Below are 8,034 nucleotides of genomic sequence, written 5' to 3'. Positions count from 1 at the left end.
CAGTCGGGAGATGGGAGAAAGTTGTAGAAAGTCAACCATCACTGCAGCCCTCCACCAGTCGGGGCTTTATGGCAGAGTGGCCCGACGGAAGCCTCTCCTCAGTGCAAGACACATGAAAGCCCGCATGGAGTTTGCTAAAAAAACACCTGAAGGACTCCAAGATGGTGAGAAATAAGATTCTCTGGTCTGATGAGACCAAGATAGAACTTTTTGGCCTTAATTCTAAGCGGTATGTGTGGAGAAAACCAGGCACTGCTCATCACCTGTCCAATACAGTCCCAACAGTGAAGCATGGTGGTGGCAGCATCATGCTGTGGGGGTGTTTTTCAGCTGCAGGGACAGGACGACTGGTTGCAATCGAGGGAAAGATGAATGCGGCCACGTACAGGGATATCCTGGACGAAACCTTCTCCAGAGTGCTCAGGACCTCAGACTGGGCCAAAGGTTTACCTTCCAACAAGACAATGACCCTAAGCACACAGCTAAAATAACGAAGGAGTGGCTTCACAACAACTCTGTGACTGTTTGTTACGTCCCGGCAGATGTGCCTTCGCGTGTGGGTCTCTCTCTCTCTCTCTTTCGTTTCTCCCTCCCTGTCTTTTCCTCAGGCACAACCCATTTTAACGGCTATTGGCTAAGGAGGCTGCCCATCATCATCATCCCGTGTGACGTGATGGTTTCTGCGGCCAATACCATCTGCCGCCAATATTTTAAAAGTGGACCAGCTGAACGCCAAGGCAGAGGCACCTTTTTGCGTTCCTGCTTTGTTGCTTTGTTTCTTAATTTGCCTCTCGTTATTTTCTTTGGTTTTGGTTTTTGTTACGCTCTTTGTTAAAGTTTAAGTTGTCATCTTGTTTGTTTTCGTATTATTTTGTTAGCATTTGTATTGGTTTGATGACAACCTTTACGTTTTCCCCAGGAGGTTTTGGACAGGTATTATATATCACGTGATATACATATTGCAACATCTAGCGATCGTTATGTATAGACACATCAGTTTAGAAGTGAGCGCTGCACTTGTATATTTTGTTTGGCAGTTAGAATAGGTAAGCTAGGGCGTCTAAAAACGCCGAAGACTTGCTTTGGTTGTTTTCTTTTCAGTTAGGTTAGAGGTTTACATTGAGTTAGTTTGATTTTGTTTTGTTATTTTCTTTTCTTTAGCGCCACTAACGTCCAATTCTCTCCTGTGGGTTTATTATTCTGGGTTTTCTTTTCTTGTGTAAATATTGTATATTATTTACTCTTTTGTTACTTTTTTCATCATTATTATTCATTATTATCATTATTATTGTTATTTCTTGTTTTTTCTTAGTTTTGTAAAATAAATTATCCTCTGTTGGCATTACTTTCGTTTCAAGTGTTGTCTTTTTACACCTGCCCATCACAAAACCGGTCACAACCTAAATGTTACAACCTTCCAACCCTAGATTAAAATCAAGAAGTCGTAACACTTAATTGGGGGCTCGTCCGGGATCAGTCCCAAATAGTTTTTGAAGATTGTGACAGTTTTGTGTGTGCTGGTGGAAATTGACCGTGCTTTAGTTGGTGTAACGCGGCGGCGTTCTTATGCAGAATTGCGTAGCAGCGTTCCTCTGCTGGCTGTGCATCGCGGTAATGTTTAGCTTGCAGGATTTTATTATCACTCCTTCGTTAGAGCAAATTAATTTATGCAGGAAGCAAGATTTATTTCTGATAGCTGAGCACTATCAGATCGTTGTAAATAAGCAAGGTCTTAAAAGAGACATAAAGAGCAATATAGTACTGCGCTTGATAGAGTTAAAAGTTCTTCCTATGTCAAACACAGCCGATGGTGTGGATACTGGCGGAGTTTTAAGCCAAAGTGACGTTGTTGTGGGGCATCTCAGTATTGGAGATGAGGGTCCGCAGAGTGGTACAACTGATGCTGATGCGGAGGGGGAGCCCGAAGCTAAGGCCGGTTTGCCACCCTTTGATCCATTCTCTCCCAGCTCTGTTGGTTCTAGAGAGGACGCGCGACTGAAAGTCCGCCTGGCCCGTTTACAATATGAGGCCCAAGAGAAAACCCAAGCACGTCAGGCTGAGATAAATCTGCGTCTGGAGGTACGCAGGCTCGAAATTGAAGCTGACAAGCAGGTGAAGCTGCGACAGCTTGATCTGGAGGCGATGAAGGTTGCTGCCGGTCCCGCTGCGCAGCCGACCCTAAGTCAGGTGTCTGGTGCTCCTCCGCTGGTTGATTCATCCCCGACTACGTTTGACGTGAGTAAGCATATTGCATTAGTACCCCAAGATTAGAGAGACCGAAGTAGATTCTTATTTTAGTGCTTTTGAGCGCATTGCTATTTCACTTTGTTGGCCCAAAGATGTTTGGTCCCTTCTTTTACAATGTAAATTGTTTGGTAAAGCTCTGGAGGTCTGCTCTACCTTGTCGCTCGAGGAGAGTTTAAAATATGAGACCGTAAAATCTGCTATACTTCGCGCCTATGAATTAGTTCCAGAAGCGTACAGGCAGAAATTTAGGGGACATAAGAAAAATTCTACCCAGACTTTTGTAGAGTTTGCAAGAGAGAAAGGAATTTTATTTGATAAGTGGTGCACTGCCAGCAAAGTGAACGATCTCGATTCGTTGCGAGAGCTTGTGTTGTTGGAAGAGTTTAAACGTTGTCTGCCCGAACGAGTTGTAGTTTATCTGAATGAACAAAAAGTAGCTTCCTTGTCACATGCAGCTGTGTTAGCGGATGAGTTCGTTTTAACGCACAAAAGTGTTTTTACATCCGCACGTTCAGAGAAAACTCAATCTGTTCCTTTTCAACCGCAAAGCACTCGTTCTAAATCCAGTCCACCTCGACCTCGAGAGAATCGCGAGTGTTATTATTGCCACAAATTTGGACATGTGGTAGCTGACTGTTTGGCTTTAAAACGTAAACAGCAACCTGAAACTAAAAGTGTTGGATTTGTGAAAACTTTTAAACCAGCCGTTGCTGTGCTTTGTGAAGAAAGAATTGATGACAGTTACCGACCTTTTGTTTTAAAAGCGCTAATTTCTTTGACTGGTAATAGTGAGGATCAGAAAGAAATCAAAATGCTCAGAGACACAGGTGCGATGCAGTCATTTATTGTGGCAGATAAATTACAATTTTCTGATGAGACCTCCTGTGGTTCGAGTGTCATGGTACAGGGTATTGAGATGGGTTGCGTAAAAGTGCCACTGCACCGAGTACATCTGCAGAGCGAATTATGTACTGGGTTTGTACGAGTCGCTGTTCGCCCTTCTCTTCCGGTGAAAGGTGTTGATTTTATCCTTGGGAATGATCTGGCAGGAGGAAAAATAATGCCTGTTTTAGAGGTTGTTGATAAACCTGATGTTTCTTGTCAGTCAGAGGATTTATCTGACTCTTACCCTGATGTGTTCCCTGTATGCGCGGTCACTCGCGCTCGGTCTCGCAAAATGGGTGATGCAGTTGATCTGTCCGATTCGTTTATTCTTCCGCTCTTTGCTGACGAGAAACAGTTGGATGATGTTGTATCTGAAAAACAAAATGACAATGTGAAGAGTTCCAAGGTATCTATGACTGATGCAGAATTAACAAACTTGTCTTTGTCTCGAGAGAAGATTATTGCTGCGCAGAAAAAGGACAAATCACTTGTTCCTATTTTTAATTCTGTCGTTTCTTCTGATGTGATTAAAGACAAGAAAGTTGCCTATTTTATTGACAATGGCTTGCTGATGAGAAAATGGTGCTCAAACACTGATACGGATTTAGATTGGAATGTTGTGTATCAAATTGTCATTCCTTCTCCTTATCGTCAGCATGTTTTATTTCTAGCACATGATCATCCACTTGCTGGTCATCTTGGAGTCACAAAAACGTACAATCGAATTTTAAGACATTTCTTTTGGCGAGGTTTAAAAAAAGATGTGGCAAAATATTGTCGTGCTTGTCACTCTTGTCAGTTGGCCGGAAAGCCGAATCAAGTCATTCCACCTGCTCCACTGGTCCCTATACCTGTAATCGGTGAGCCGTTCGAACATGTGATTGTAGACTGTGTTGGGCCGTTGCCAAAAACAAAATCAGGTAACCAGTATTTGTTAACCATCATGTGTACGGCTACTAGATTTGCAGAGGCAACTCCATTGAGAAAAATCACCGCTCCTGTTATCATTAAAGCCTTGGTGAAGTTCTTCTCTACGTTCGGCCTGCCAAAAATTGTACAGAGTGATCAAGGTACTAATTTTTTATCTAAGCTTTTTAAACAAGTCTTGCAGTCTTTGGGGATTACTCATCGTGTTTCTAGTTCGTACCATCCAGAATCCCAGGGTTGTTTGGAACGCTTTCACCAGACGTTAAAATCGATGCTACGAAAATACTGTTTGGACACTGCGAAGGACTGGGATGAGGGAGTTCCTCTAGTTTTATTCGCTGTAAGAGAGACTGTACAAGAATCTCTTGGTTTTAGCCCAGCCGAACTTGTCTTTGGTCATCAGGTAAGAGGTCCTTTAAAGATCCTTAAAGAACAAATATTGTCGATTGATTCAAGCCCAAAAATGAATGTATTGGATTATGTCAGTAATTTTCGTGATCGTTTGCATGCTGCTTGTTCGCTTGCTAAGGAATCCCTAACCAATGCGCAGAAGGACATGAAGTTCAGGTATGACCGTAAAGCGGTTGCGCGTTCTTTTATGCCTGGGGATCAAGTGCTTGTACTTTTACCAGTTCTCGGATCTTCTTTGTCTGCTCGTTTTTATGGTCCTTATGTAGTGAAAAAGAAAATGAGTGAAACCGATTATATGATCATTACACCTGATAGAAAACGCCAAACTCGTGTGTGTCACATAAACATGTTGAAAGCTTACCATGCCAGGGAGAGTCCATTGGAAAAAGCTTCGGAACAGACTGCAGGGCCCGCTGTCTCTTCTATTGCTGTAGCCGTGGACCTCATGTCGTCTCCTGGTAGTTCGTGTGCTGACGAAGATGGCGTGGTACTTCGTAATGCTCCCCAGCAGTGCGCAAGGTTAGCAAATTCTGAGATGTTAAAAGATCCAAATTCTTTTCTTCACAATTTGACTACTGACCAGACGGCAGACATTGTTAAATTAATTTCTGATTTTAACTGTCTGTTTAGTGATGTCCCTAAGCTAACGACTGTTTTGCAGCATGACATTAAGGTAAATGGTGCCCGACCGATTAAGCAGCACGCGTATCGTGTAAATACAGTCAAAAGATCAATAATGCGTCAGGAAGTAAATTATTTACTGGAGAATGGTCTAGCCAAACATAGTTATAGCCCCTGGAGTTCACCTTGTTTGCTCGTTCCTAAACCGGATGGTACATTTAGATTTTGTACGGATTTTCGTAAAGTAAACGCAGTAACGGTGCCAGACAGTTATCCATTACCGCGTATGGAGGACTGCGTCGATAATATAGGATCCGCCTGTTTTGTGAGTAAACTTGATATGTTAAAAGGCTATTGGCAAGTCCCATTAACTCCACAAGCATCGGAAATTTCTGCATTTGTAACTCCTGACAATTTCCTACAATATACGGCCATGGCTTTTGGGCTTCGAAACGCGCCCGCGACTTTTCAACGTCTCGTGAATTTAGTGTTGGCAGGCGTACCAAACTGTAACGCATATCTTGACGATCTTGTTATCTATTCTGCAGACTGGACAGAACATATGCGTTTGTTAAGAACAGTGTTTGAACGTCTTGCCAATGCTAATTTAACGCTTAACTTGGCCGAGTGTGAATTTGGCCAAGCAACGGTCACTTATCTTGGCAAAGAAGTAGGTCAGGGACAGGTGCGACCAGTAGAGGCCAAAGTTACAGCTATTTTGGAGTTTCCTGTGCCTACAGCCCGTCGGGAGTTGAGACGATTTTTGGGTATGGCTGGCTACTATCGCAGCTTTTGTAAAAATTTCTCGACTATTGTCAGCCCTCTCACTGCATTGCTTAGCCCGTCTAAGTCTTTTGATTGGTCCGCTGAGTGTCAGTATGCGTTTGACTGTGTGAAGACTTGTGTAATGCACCTGTTCTTTTGGCTCCGGACTTTTCTCAGGATTTTAAACTTGAAGTCGATGCGAGCGCTGTTGGAGCTGGGGCTGTTCTCCTTCAAGAGGATAGAGATGGTATAGATCATCCTGTTAGCTACTTCTCGCGTAAGTTTAATAAACACCAGTTGAATTATTCCACGATCGAAAAGGAAGCTCTTGCGTTGTTGCTTGCTTTACAACATTTTGAGGTATATATTGGTTCCAGCAGTCTACCTGTCATCGTATTTACCGATCACAATCCTCTTGTTTTTCTATCCCGGATGTTTAATCAAAATCAGCGTTTAATGCGGTGGTCTCTCATAGTTCAAAATTATAATTTGGAAATCAGACACAAAAAGGGGTCTGAAAATGTTTTGGCTGACGCTCTTTCGAGAGTTTAGATGTCACAAACTAGTTTGTTCTTAAGGGTGGGAGTGTTACGTCCCGGCAGATGTGCCTTCGCGTGTGGGTCTCTCTCTCTCTCTCTTTCGTTTCTCCCTCCCTGTCTTTTCCTCAGGCACAACCCATTTTAACGGCTATTGGCTAAGGAGGCTGCCCATCATCATCATCCCGTGTGACGTGATGGTTTCTGCGGCCAATACCATCTGCCGCCAATATTTTAAAAGTGGACCAGCTGAACGCCAAGGCAGAGGCACCTTTTTGCGTTCCTGCTTTGTTGCTTTGTTTCTTAATTTGCCTCTCGTTATTTTCTTTGGTTTTGGTTTTTGTTACGCTCTTTGTTAAAGTTTAAGTTGTCATCTTGTTTGTTAGCATTTGTACTGGTTTGATGACAACCTTTACGTTTTCCCCAGGAGGTTTTGGACAGGTAATATATATCACGTGATATACATATTGCAACATCTAGCGATCGTTATGTATAGACACATCAGTTTAGAAGTGAGCGCTGCACTTGTATATTTTGTTTGGCAGTTAGAATAGGTAAGCTAGGGCGTCTAAAAACGCCGAAGACTTGCTTTGGTTGTTTTCTTTTCAGTTAGGTTAGAGGTTTACATTGAGTTAGTTTGATTTTGTTTTGTTATTTTCTTTTCTTTAGCGCCACTAACGTCCAATTCTCTCCTGTGGGTTTATTATTCTGGGTTTTCTTTTCTTGTGTAAATATTGTATATTATTTACTCTTTTGTTACTTTTTTCATCATTATTATTCATTATTATCATTATTATTGTTATTTCTTGTTTTTTCTTAGTTTTGTAAAATAAATTATCCTCTGTTGGCATTACTTTCGTTTCAAGTGTTGTCTTTTTACACCTGCCCATCACAAAACCGGTCACAACCTAAATGTTACAACCTTCCAACCCTAGATTAAAATCAAGAAGTCTTAACACTGTTCTTGAATGGCCCAGCCAGAGCCCTGACTTAAACCCAATTGAGCATCTCTGGAGAGACCTAAAAATGGCTGTCCACCAACGTTTACCATCCAACCTGACAGAACTGGAGAGGATCTGCAAGGAGGAATGGCAGAGGATCCCCAAATCCAGGTGTGAAAAACTTGTTGCATCTTTCCCAAAAAGACTCATGGCTGTATTAGATAAAAAGGGTGCTTCTACTGAATACTGCGCAAAGGGTCTGAATACTTGGGACCATGTGATATTTCAGTTTTTCTTTTTTAATAAATCTGCAAAAATGTCAACAGTTCTGTGTTTTTCTGTCAATATGGGGTGCTGTGTGTACATTAATGAGGAAAAAAAAATTAACTTAAATGATTTTAGCAAATGGCTGCAATATAACAAAGAGTGAAAAATCTAAGGGGGTCTGAATACTTTCCGTACCCACTGTGTATATTATTATACATAAATACACACACTCATAATATATCATAATAATATCATAATATCATAATAATTAATTAAACATGATATATAGGGACCTCTACATCGATTTAAAAAAATATTCAAGAGGGCTCAATAAAGGCATTATTTTTATTACTCACCGTAAGCAAATGGCCAGCCGTTCACCTGGGGAAATGGCTCGGCGGATCCTCGTGTCATCCTTTGCAATCAGGGGACCC

At 41.9% G+C, this 8,034-nt stretch overlaps 1 long non-coding RNA gene across 1 annotated transcript; it reads right to left on the bottom strand.

Moving 5' to 3' along the window:
- Positions 1-3,178: 3,178 nt before the first annotated feature.
- Positions 3,179-5,019, bottom strand: LOC127170505 (uncharacterized). The gene is made up of 3 exons (XR_007828373.1): positions 4,832-5,019; positions 3,377-3,503; positions 3,179-3,289 (listed from the first exon to the last, which is right to left on the bottom strand). It is a non-coding gene; the product is annotated as an uncharacterized LOC127170505 (long non-coding RNA).
- Between the last annotated feature and the right edge of the window lie 3,015 nt (positions 5,020-8,034).

This window comes from Labeo rohita, chromosome 9, assembly GCF_022985175.1.
Source record: "Labeo rohita strain BAU-BD-2019 chromosome 9, IGBB_LRoh.1.0, whole genome shotgun sequence".
In the NCBI taxonomy this organism is placed as follows: Eukaryota; Metazoa; Chordata; class Actinopteri; order Cypriniformes; family Cyprinidae; genus Labeo; species Labeo rohita.
This window is presented reverse-complemented; position numbering and strand designations above follow the sequence as displayed.